This window comes from Trichosurus vulpecula, chromosome 4 (assembly GCF_011100635.1).
Source record: "Trichosurus vulpecula isolate mTriVul1 chromosome 4, mTriVul1.pri, whole genome shotgun sequence".
In the NCBI taxonomy this organism is placed as follows: Eukaryota; Metazoa; Chordata; class Mammalia; order Diprotodontia; family Phalangeridae; genus Trichosurus; species Trichosurus vulpecula.
In genome coordinates, this window is record NC_050576.1 from 285,637,073 (window position 1) to 285,650,212 (window position 13,140).

Genomic DNA, 13,140 nt, shown 5'->3' on the forward strand with positions numbered 1-13,140 from the left:
AAGGTATGTCATTCAAAGACCAGGTTAGCTGATTTCAGAATTGTTCATCACCAGATTGAACACTAGATGATGAAATTTTGGTTCATCAAAACTTATGAAAGCTTTCTACTTGAGTACATGGAGAAGGGCTGTGATCTCTTTTAGCAGAAGATATTTGAGATAAAGCATCATTGAGATTTTGTGGAATATAACTTGATTGCATGAAAGGAAGTATATCCCTTATTCCAAAGCAATAGATTCCACCACAGTGGTGGTGGAAGGGCATTGTATCTTAAGAAATTATATGTATATATGGAAATCCATGAGCTAGAAGAGGAAGCATGGTGATAAATATTTAGGTGCTGATTGGAAAGAAACAGAACTTATTACTGGCCACCTGACCAGATGGAGGTAATAGATGATAAATCTAGCAAACATTTCACAAACCTGGCACAGCAATTTAGTGGAGCAATTATGTGGATATCTCCTGTTTGAGTTCTTGCTTTGCTAAAAGTAGAGGAGCTGATAAATTCTTGATAGTTCTGTTCTTTAAAAATTTTTTTTGTTGTCATTGAGTCATTTCAGTCATGTCTGACTCTTCATGACCCCATTTGGGGTTTTCTTGGCAGAGATACTGGAGTGGTTTGCAATTGCCTCCTCCAGTTCATTTTACAGATGAGGAAACTAAGGCAAACTGGGTTAAATTACTTACCCAGGATCACACAGCTAGTAGGTGTTTGAGGCTGGATTTGAACTCACGAAGATTAGTCTTCCTGATTCCAAGTCCAGTGTTCTATCCACTGAGTGACCTAGCTGCTCCCTCTTTAAAAGGTAGAAGGGTAAATTAGGGGACCTGCTGTTCTAGATCTGATTCTGATTAATAAGGAAGAACAGACTACTGAACATTAAACCTTACCCGCTTCCAAACTTTCTTATAACTGTCAAGGGCATCACTATCATCCAAGTATCCCAGGCTCACAGCCCAGATGCCATCCTTGGTGACTCACCACCTTTTATCCCCCACTCCCACCCCCAACATCCAGGCTGTTGTCAATTTTGGCATTTCAACATCTCAAATATGTCTTATCCCTTTCCCTCCTCTGATACTGCTACTACTCTAAATCATTGTATTTGGAACACTGAAGTTCAGTATGAACTGAGGAAAAGCAGTGAGTACCAAAGATAATAAAAAAAGAGTTCGTAAAAGGGTTAATATCACTGCTTTTAGAGATGAGTGGGATGAAGAAAACAGACAAAAGAGGGAAGTCAGAACTATTCAACTATTATTTGACTTCTTTTTTCCTTACCAAAGAAGACAATATTGAGGTTAGGGCAAACTTGGTTAACAGGAAGTTGAAAATTTAGAAAAGTGAGGAGGTAGCAAGTGAACACATAGCTGCCTTCAGGGAAATGAAGTCATTAGGCCTAGGTGAACTCCATCCTGGGATGCTAAAAGCCTTGGGAGATATGATTACTGAGCCACTGTCAGTGATCTTTAAGTAATCACGAAGACTCCCAGGGGTGCCACAAGACTGACGAGAGGCAAAATGATGCCTTTATTCTCCAAACTTCAAACTATGGTCCAGTGAGCTTAATCTAGACTTCTGTCAAGGTTCTAGAACTGAATGGTTAAAGAGATACTTCTTTAGCAATTAGAAACGGATGTAGTAATCACCTGGAGTCAGCATGGCCTCATTCAAGAAAAAGGGATTTGTTTTTTCTTTTTCATGGTTCCTATCATTCGTTCTAATTCTTCTATACAACATGACTAATGTGAAAATATGTTTAATAAGAATGTATATGTAGAACCTATATTGGATTGCACACCATCTCGGGGAGAAGGGAAGGGAGGGAGGCAGAGAAAATTTAAAACTTATGGAAGTGAATATTGAAAACTAAAAATAAGTAAATTAATTTATAAAAAAAAGAAAAGGGGGTGACACATTAAACTCATTTCCTTTCTTTTGACAGGGTTTCTTATGCCTAGAATTCTGGGTCAGGAAGATCTGGGTTCAAATTGTGCTCCTAACACTTACTAACTATGTGACCTTACTTTAAACAACTCCATAGGACATATCTACCAAATTGAGTACAGATTGTACCCGAATTTCCAATGCCAGGAATTTCCTTTCTGTATTGCATATTCATTATATGTATAGATCTGTGGGTACTATAGACTGGAGTCTTCAAACCGGAGGCCCTGCAGCTCAAATGAAGCCCTATCCAGATTAAGATGTAACTGGGAAGCATTTGGCAAAATAACTAAAAATACAATAAAACATAGATAACATTACATCTTAAAAACTAATTCAGTATGTGGCCTGCAGGGATCCTTATGCGGATCAGTCATGCTCTTTCTATTTGACACCTCTGGGGTAGACATGGTATTTGACTATATTTCAGAAAGGCACTAGAACAAGTGTTTATAATGTCCTTATGTATAAAACTAAAAGATAATAATAGCTAACGTGTATAGAGCACATATAAAAAAGTGCTTTACAAATGTCATTTCATTTATCCTCTTGAAACCCAGCTAGAATTAAAGGCTATTATTATCCACTTTACAGATGAGGAATCTGAGTCAGACAGAGGTTAAGTGACTTGCCCAGGGTCTCCCAGCTGGTATTTGAGGCTAGATTTGAACTTAGGTCTTTCTGATTCCTGGGAGTGGGGAGGGGGAGCAGGTTTGGTTGGAACACCAGGCCTGGAGTCAGGAAGATCTGAGTTCAAATCCAGCCTCAGACACTTCCCAGCTGTTTGGTGCTACTTGCCTCAGTTCCTCATCTTTAAAATGGGGATATATTGAAGAAGGAAAATCACTCCAGTATCTTTGCCAAGAAAATTCCATGGACAAATACATGGGGCCATGCAGAGTCGGACATGATTGCACGACGGCAGCTTTTTGATTGCAGTTAGAGGCTTTATCCGCTGTACCACCTAGCTGCCTAGACTAAGCTAGTCGGTTGCTGAAATTCCTTCCAACTCTGGAGATTTCATGATTCTATGAGATTGGGGAGAGATGTATTGTTTTTCACTTGGGGAATGTGGAGGAATCATTAAGGGTCTTGTGGAAGAGCAGATCCTTGAACTGGGTCCTGAAGGAAGAATTGTTTTTAAGACGTTGATATGCAGAAGGAATTCATTATAGGCAAATGCACCAAAGTAGGGAAGAATACAGTGAAATTTGGGAGTGTGCTGGAAGCAGCTCAAACCTGTTCAGAAGAACAGATTATTGTATTTTCAGCATGAGTCTTTATACCTCAGAAACTAGCAAACCAAATCATGGCTTGTTTTGTCGTTTTTTTGATTGCCTAGACTTAAGAAAGTGATGGCGAAAATGTCAATAATATAGATTAAAATTAATGGATACTTTTTTCTTGGAGAGCCACTTGTTAAACATTTACCAGCACAGCACTGGAGCAGTACAATTTGACTGCAAAGAACTACATGAAATAGAAGAGTGTGAATGTAGGAAAAAAAAAGAGTCAGAATACAGTGGACCATGAATGTTTGGAGACGAAGATCATATTTTACGGGCGGCTAGGTGGTATAGTAGATAGAGCACCAGCCCTGGAATCAGAGGTACCTGAGTGCAAATTTGACCTCAGATATTTACCAGCAGTGTGACACTTAACGCTGATTGCCTCTAAAAAAAAGAGAGAGAGATTATATTTTATCTTATGGGTGATAGGGAGCTATCAAATATCTTGGAGTGGGGGAGTGACCTGATAAGAGTCATATGTCAAAAAAAAATAACTTTGGCAGAAAAGACAAGGCTGAAGGCAAGGAGACCAATGGAACAACTATTACAATAATCCAAATGAGAATTAATGAGGGACTGAATTAGGGTGGTATTAGTGGGGGTGGGAAGGAGGTGTCAAATTGCAGGCCTATTGCAGAGGTATAGAATCTATCTGGCCAGATGCAGGGTGGAGTAGGGTGGGAGGAGGGGGTGGCATGAAGAATTACTGTCATTGCTAGGAATTTCTAATTGCTCCACATTCTGTAAGAATATTAGCCCCTTGGTATTTGTGTTTATGAGAGCCTGATACTTTTGCTATCCTTTAACTCCCCTAACTTCCCACCCCCCTTTTTCTATGTTTCATTAAATTACTTCTCGGTGTCTCATTTTAGTCTTTTTATAAAGGACAAATATTGCTTGGCTTCGAAGGGCAGACCTGGCAGTAATGGGGTAGCTTTGTTGCCAAACCCTCCCACTCAGCCTATGCAGTGCATTTAAAAATAGTTTTAGCAACTAAAACCTTATTACTCTTCTATACAAAATAAAGCAACCCAAGTGTATTGACTAGAGGAACAATTAAGGAAATGGGTAAAGTAATGCGGCCTATGTGGGCTTGGTAAAACCTAAAGGTGCCAGATTGTTCTAAAATAAAGATTCCCTCTCTGGTACCCTTGAAATATTAAAAGTCCTTGAAATGTTAAAAGAGTGTGCTTAATGTAAGTTCAGGGATCTAAAAATGATATTAGGCACCCCTGAGATTCATGGAGAGATACCGTGGCACGGTGGCTAGAGAGCTGTTCTTGGCATTAAGAAGACTTGGGTTCAAGTCCTGTCTCTGACATAAGCTTCCTTTCTGACCATGAGCAAGCTACTTAATTTCTCGATGGCCCCAGGAAATTCTCCAAGACTAAGTTTTAGAAGAATTGCTTATCTGCATCAACAGAGACAATTTCATCCCTAAAAGCTCTGTAAATTACTATCTGGACCAGAAAAAAAAAGTTATATAAAGCTAAATTAGACAGTAAGTTCTCCTATATAGTAGTCAGGCAGATCAAAGTTTGAATCTAGCCTCTGACCCTTACTAGTTGTGTGATCCTGCGCAAGCCGCTTAACCTCTGTTTGACTCAGTTTCCTCACCTATAAAATGTGGATAATAACAGCACCCCCTCTGCAGGTTTGTTGTGAGAATCAAACGAGGTAATGATTGTAAAGCGCTTAGCACAATTCCTGGCACGTAGTAGGCACTATATAAATGTTCGCTACCAGCTATTATTATTATTAATTATTAACTATATATATATATGTGTGTGTGTGTGTGTTGTTGTCGTCGCGTGTGTGTGTGTTAACATAATGATACGGTCTATGATGACTTCCTGGCTCAACAGTCAGCATTTCCCTCATAATGATAAGTAAACATGTTAACCTGGAATATGAACTGATGAATGATAACAAAGCTTCCCTTACTCCGCTGAAAGATTTCTCTGTGGAGCCTTTCCCATCACCCTTGGCTGTTACATTTTTTTCCTCTTGAGGTTATGTTGCATGTATTTTGCATTTATTTACATATGCATTTATGTTCCCCGAGTAGAAGGTAAGCTTCTTGAGGGAAGGAACTCTTCCTTATTTATCTTGATATCACCAGCACCCGTCAAAGGGCATATCATAGGAACAGGCGCTTGTTTCCGTTCAATTAAACTAAACTTATTGTCATTCAACTGTTTCAGTCGTGTCTGACTCTTCATGACCCCATCTGGGGTTTTCTTGGCAGAGATACTAGAGTGATTTGCCATTTCCTTCTCCAGTTCATTTTAAAGACAAAGAAACTGAGGCAAACAGGGTTCAATGACTTACTCAAGGTCACACAGCTACTAAGCATATGAGACCAAAATTGAACTCAGGAAGATGAGTCTTCCTGACTCTAGGCCTATCACATTATTCACTGCACCACCAGCCTGCCCTAAACTTAGTAATTGTTAATTTAAAAATTTAAACAATTCCACACTCTATGATTTGCTAGCTAACTCACAATTCTACAAGTGCTCCACTAAGAGAACGCTTAATCCTCGTCTCCCCGATAAGGTGTCCATACAAAGAAAGGAATGTAGGGCGACTCCATTTTTTCAATGGTTCCGTCTTCACCCAACAATTCAGTCTTTTACTTTCAACTCTTCTTTCTTCTTTCTTTCTGCTGTCTTTGTTCTCTTACCAGCCCCATCTTGAATCTAGATTATCCCCTTATGGTTCTGCCTTCATTCCTGGTGTCCTGACCTCTTCCTCTTTTGTAATTATAGATCCCATTGCTTTGATCTGCACCAGAGCATGCTCTGTTTTCTTTTGCCTTGGGTGTCAGCCAATTCACAGCTGCTATTTAATGCCTTTAGATATAATTAAGTCACTCAGGGAAGTTGTTTGGAGCTTTGTTTGGCACTTCAGCTGGATCATAAATGCCTCATGGAATGGGAGAGATAATATGATAACACAGGGAATAGGTCGATGGGGACAAGTATGTGCCAGGACATGTTTTTCTTGGGCATTTATATAGACTCTTGGTTCGAATATTTCTTGACTCACTATAGTTCTAACTAAATGTAAAATTTTCTATTCAGTGCTAAACAGTATCAATCATATTTACTGCAAGCCTCTTTATGAAGAAAGGTCCATACTCAAATTGAGCTATCTTATAAACAAACTTAATTCTTTGGCAGGATTTCTGTTGTATAGCATCAATCAAACAATAAAGATTTATTAAGCACCTATGACATGATGGGCACTGAACTAGGCCCCGAGGAAACAAAGTCAAAAGTCTAACATGCCTGCCCTTAAGGAGCCTACAATCTAGCTAGGAGAGATGACAATGTATATATATGAATGTGTATAAATATACATATATATGTGTATATATATATATATATATACATATATATATAAAGATACAAGGTAAATTTTGGAGGAAGGCACTAGTAGATCGGGAAAGGTTTCCTATAGAAGCTGATGTTTGAGGTGGGTTTTGAAGGAAAGTAAGATTTTAAGAGATGGAGTGAAGAGGTAGCACATTCCAGAAATGCCAAGGCAAACGGATGGGCATGGGGTATCACGTCTGAGGCATAAGATGAAGGCCAGTTTGGCTGGACCATCATGTTTCTGAAGGGAAATAATATGCAATAATGTTAAAAATGAAGTTGGGGCCCACGCTGTAAAGTACTCAAAATGTCTAACACAGGAATTTTTATTTGACCCTTGCAGCGAATAGCAAGCCCTTGGTGTTTATGGGGTAGAGAAGTGACATCATTGTCTAATCCTCTGCTCCCTCACATATCTTGGAAAAATACAGAATGTGCAAGTTACTCCCTAGACCATTGAACAAATGCTCAATTATCCTCTTTGATGGGCTTTGAAGTGCTACCGTTTTTCTAATCACTTAGGCTCGGCATCTCAGCCATCCTTTATGTCTCTTTTCCCTTTCTCTCTGTCCCTAATTCAATGTTCTATGGATTATTCTATTATGATACAAACGAGGAAATTGAGTTAGACAGAGAGTCATAGAGCTAATAAATCTCTGAGGCAGGATTTGAACTCAGGTTTTCCTGATTTTAAGTCCAGCATTTTAAGTCCACTATGCCACCTAGCTCTCTATAGTTATTTGCATATAAATTTTAACTGTCTGCTTAGATTAGCCATTCTCAAAGTGTGGTCCAGAATCCCCTGAAGATCCCCATGACCTTTTTAGGGTCAAACTATTTTCACAATAATACTAAGACATTTTAATTTCCAATACAGTAATTATTGATAGAATATCTCACATAGATAAAAGCCCTTTGAGGTCCTCAATAATTTTTAAGAGTATAAAGGAGTCTGGAGACCCCAAAAGTTTGAGAACTGCTGACCTAGATTATGAGCAGTGCCTCTCATACGTTATAGGCTTTGTCAACGTTTGTTTAATGAGTAAACAAATGAATAATAAAAATAGAAAATAGGTTTGCCCCAAAACTTATGATATAATCGAGAAATACAAGACAATAGTGGATGAAAACAAATTAATATTTGTAAATAGTAACTGTTTCTCTTTTGGCCAGCAACCCTGAGGACTATTGCCTCCCAGTTTGATTGGTCTTGTCCTATTAAACCGAATATCACTGGAATGGAAAATTGCACCATAATAAAGATTTCTAAATCCAAGCTATAAGTTCACTTATTTCAACCACTACTTGATAGCATAAGATTCCAGTCCCTGCAAAAACTTTGGAAATCCCCTAGAATTCTCTGGAGTGGCATTTGACCTGTATAGCACAACTTCAGTACATAAATATTTAGAGCCAAAAATACCTGGGCACCATGACAGTACAGAACCTTTGTTTGCTACATTCTATTCATAGAAAGCCTATACTAAATTGGAGTCAGAAATATTCCATTCCATCTATGTGCCAAAATTGGTTTAGCCATTTCCCAACCATGGGCATTTTTGTATTTTTTAAAATAAATTTTATCTCTATCTTTTGTTTTTACATTGCCTACATTGCTCAACATATCCTTTCCCCTCTGCCTTCCAGAGAGCCACTCTAACCAATAGAAAATATGTACCCATTGGTACATATTATCAGGGACTTTTGGGACTGGTCTCACCAAGCCACCCCTTGAGTCTAGCAACTGGTAGGGCACATTGGGCATGATCTGAGATGGAGCTCCTATTGCTCAGTCCTTGTTATACTCATAATAAGAGGATGAAGACTAGACCTGGTATTTCATCAGCATAGGGAAATTTAATAAAAAAGTCAAGAGTGGAAAAAATAATTTAGCAAAACTGATGACCTTCTCAAAAAGCATAATATAATAATAACAATAATAATAACTAGCAACATATATGCGTGTATGTACATGTATACATACACATGTATATGTATGTGCATGTGTGCGTGTGTAGTTTTAAGGTTTGTAAAGTGCTTTACACGTGTGATTTCATTTGATTCTCACAATAACCTTGTGAGAAAGGTGTAATTATTACTGCCATTTTACAGAAGAGGGAAACTGAGGCTGAGAAAAGTCCAATGACTTGCCCAGGGTCACACAGCTAGTAACTAAGGAAGGATTTTAATTCAGGTATTCTTGGTTCCAAGTACAGAGCTCTATCCACTGTCTCCTATTTGTAGTACTCCACATTTACATTTCCCTATTGCTACAAACAAGGAAGGGAGGTACAGTTTCATATTTCTTTGAGGCTGAACTTGGTTAGTCAATCAACAAGCATTTATTTAGCGCTTATTATATACCAGGCACTCTGCTTAGCACAGGGAATACAAAGAAAGGAAAAAAGGAAATACAACCCATGCCCTTAAGGAAGTCATGCTAATTAGGGAAACAATATGTAAAAATATAAAATATATGTACAATTCAAACTGGACAAATATTATGGGGAGAGGGAGGGACAGGAAAGACCTCTTGCCTAAGATGTGATTTGACCTGATTCTTGTAGGAAGCCAGAAGGTGGAGGTGAGGAGAGAGAGCATTCTGGGCATGGGGGACAGCCAGTGAAAAGGAATGGTGTTGGGAGATCCAGTGTTGTGTTAAGGAACATGGCGACTAGGGTAAATGGTCCTAGGGTATGTGGAGGAGGGTCAACTAAAAAAAAAGACTAGAAAGATAGGAAGAAATCAAATTTGGCTTATAAAGCCAAATGGGATTTTATATTTGGTTCTGAAGATACTGGGAGCCACTGGAGTTTGTTGACTGGAGGAGTAACACAGTCAGACTTGTACTTGAGGAAGGTCACTTTGATAGTTGAGTGAAGAAAGTATTGGAGTGGAGAGATGCTTGAGTCAAGGAGATCCTAGTAGCCCATTGTGGTAGTCCAGGTATGAGGTGATTAGGACACATATCAGTATGGCAGCTGTGTGAGGGGAAAGGAACAGACAGATATGAAAAATATCTCGAAGGTAGAAATGATGACTTGGAAACAAATTGGATATGTGGGATGACTGTGTGTGAGGAGTTGAGGATGACCCCAAGGTCAACTGGCAGGATGGTGGTACCCTTGACAGTAATGGAGAATTTTGGAAGATGAGAGGTTTTGAGGGGAAAGATATGGAATTCTATTTGGGACATATTGAATTTGAGATACAGGTGGCAGATCCACTTCAAAATATCCAATGGACATTTGGAGATAGGAGACAGGAAGTCAGGAGAGAGTCTGGGGCTTGATAAGCAGATCTGAGAATTGTGAGGATAGACATAATAATTGAACCAGCATTCAGTTTCAGGTTTGTTATTGTTGTTTGTCTTTTTACATTGTTATAGTCACTGTGCATATTCTTTTCTGTATACTTGACTTTGCATCAGTTCACCTAAATTTTGTTGCTCTCAGTATTTAATTCATCATTTCTTAAGAGCAAGGTAAGGATTCCATTATGTTCCTGTACTATATTGTTTAGTCATCCTCCAGTTGATGCAATTCTATTTTGTTTCTGGTCTTTTGCTAAAAAAACAATCTGCTATAAATATTTTGGTGTACATAGCGCCTTTATTTTTTTTAGTTATTGATCTCTTTGAGATATTTGCCCATCTGTGAAATCTCTAAGTTTAAGTATATGGATATTTCTCTTTGCCTAATTTCTAATTGCTTTTCAAAATAATTAGACCAAATCAGAGCTCTGCCAATCAGTCATTAGTGGACCTGCCTTTCTATAACACCTTCCAACATTTAACCCTTCCCCTCTTCTATCATCAACAATTTTTTATGTGGAAGGTAAAACCTCAGAGTTCTTTTGATTTCCATTTTCTTATTATTAGTGGTTTGGAGTAGTCTTTCAAATGGTTGTTAATAGTTCTCACAAGAACTGCAAGTGTTTGTTTATATCTTTTTACTGCTCACCCGTTGGAGAACAGTTCTTGATCTTCTATACCTGTTAGTTCCTTATATAATTTAAATCTAGGTCTAAAGATTTTTAGTGATTTGCCCAAAGTCACACATGTGGCTGAATAAAAGATTCAAACTCAAGGTTTGGTGACTCCAAGTTCAAGATTCAGAATTCAGCTCTCTTTCCATGATGCCATGCTTGAGACAAAACAGAGGAAAGCAAATGCAAAGTAATTTCATGGAGCAGAATATTAACAATTCTGGTGTCAGTAAAGACTTCATATGACAGGTAAGATCTAAATGAAGCCTGGATGGGAATTAGAGATTTCAAATGGCAGAGGTGAGGATGGAGAACGCTTCATATATGGAGAAGGCAGGGAAGCAGGAGATCGAATATTGTTTTTAGAAGCAATGATAGACTGGTCTTTGTAGCTATTCATTTTTACATCTTTCCTTTGTCCCTAAAGGAAATGGAAGACATTGCCAACCAGGCCAGCTCTCTATGATAATTAGAAATCACCTGTCCTCACATAGATCAACAGTTGATAAGCTGAATCATGGCAATTTTTACGATGAATGAGCCAGTGTGAATTGTAAATGTGAACCAGTGATTCATGAGTGATTCATGTGGAAAATTGCAGATTGGTTTCTTGAGGATCCATATGTAGAGAGGGTGGAAAGGGAGAACAACTATAATTATACATAGAAAAATTACAAAACACACACACACATCCAAGAGCCTCATAGGGTGTGCGTATGAGAGAAAAGTTGAATAAAATGTCCCTACCAGAGAAGTGACATTAATGGATGAATACTGCATGGGATGTATACTAATGCCAAAGTGACTGGGTTGAGCAGCAAGTTTTCTGTTCCCTTATAGAAAGAAGGTGGGGAAGATAAAGGAACAAGCATTGCTGAAACACCTGCTGTGAGCTACACTGTGCACAGGACATTATGAAAGCCCTATCATTTTCTTACAGAAAGTTGAAGGATGTAAATTCAGGAGGGTCATTGAAGACTTGGTTTTACTGGATTTTTTGTACAGGTATTATTTCGTGTCACATATAATGCAACCTGAATCTCTCTGCCTCAAAGCCCCTATATTAGGTCAAGGTTCTAAGTTATCTAATGTTCTCTTGGGGTTCTCCATTGTGAGATGGCTGACATGCTTCATTGTCACAGCGAAAAGCGAAGTTATCACTCCAAAGAATAGTTGGTTGGTTGTTGTCCTTCGTCCTTGAAGAGGGCTAAAATGACAACCCTACGCTAGAGTCAAGATTCAATGTGTCTGACCATGGCTGATCAGGCCAATATGAGCTCAGAATGTTCTACCACAGGTTGGGCACAAATAGTCTGTGTGAACATTTGGGGTGGATGCTCCAAACTTGTGCAGCCTGCATTTCCTTTGAACTACTTCAATTCCGCTTTGCTCATAGAGCACAGTGCCTTCTCTGATGTGGGCACTCTGTGCTGAGTGGTCCTGTGCCAATGTCTCGCGTATCACACAATCAAAGAATAGTTAAGCCTTCTAGAAAAGCCAACACTATTCTAGTACTTTCAGTGTTGGAAAGGAGTGAAAAGCAAGAGCTTGCAAACCCAGGGGCCTTCCATAATGAGGACTGAATACGGAATCCTACTGAGGGGTGCCCGAAAGTTCTCATCTTCATTCTGATCAATGCTTCCTGACCACATAATCACCCTCTCCCTCTCTTTTGGATTTCAAGTTAGGTCTGAATATCTCTAAGTCATCCCTGTAAATTGTTCCATGGTTGACCCAGGTCTGATATGGTGAAAAGTGCCCTGACAGTGGCATCAGAAGACCTGTCTTCAAATCCTATCTTTTGACCTTGGACAAGTCACTCAACTTATTTGAGCCTCAGTTTCTCCATCTATATAATGAGAGGGTTGGACTAGATGACTTCTGGGATTCTTTTCAACTCTAGAACTATGATGCGATGATTCATGTTTTGGAGTGTTAGCAAAGCCTCATGCTCTGGTATTTTCCCTACATTATTTCTTCATCAGAACTTTATTGTCCCCCGCCTCATTACTTCAGTCACGTACTCTCTGGTAAGTAATAACAGGAATTAATGACTAGGAGTCAATTAAACCCTCCTGAATCGTTAGGTAGCTAAGGTCTTATAGTATCAGGCAACCCAATGCAGTAGCTTGATTCAACTGTATCTGAGTCAGGGCAATACAGGGGTAAAAACACCGGACTTGGAGTCTGCAGAATCCTGGGTCTACCACTTACTTGTTGTGTGATCTTAGGTAAGACACAAACTCTCTAAGCCTTAGTTTTTTCATCTGTAATATAAGGCAGCTAGATTAGATGACCTTTAAAATGCTTTCCAGCTTTAGCATTCTGTGATAGAACTCTGGAAGTCCCTAAAAGAAGTCACTCTTATGTTGGGAATCTAAGACCCATGGCAAACTAGTAAGGGAGGTATTGTTAATTGGGTGGGCCTTCTAGCAACTCTAAAATGATACCACAGAGACAGGTGCTTACTGTAACTCTTTTCATTATAGTGATGCTGCAATGAAAAATAGCATGAATGACTTGTATATTGTG

General features: G+C 38.9%; 1 protein-coding gene across 1 annotated transcript in view; it reads left to right on the top strand.

The window, feature by feature from the left end:
• The window catches only part of ABCA12 (ATP binding cassette subfamily A member 12), a 230,920-nt gene that overhangs the window by 33,847 nt on the left and 183,933 nt on the right, over positions 1–13,140 (top strand). The gene's annotated exons all lie outside the window — the stretch shown is intronic.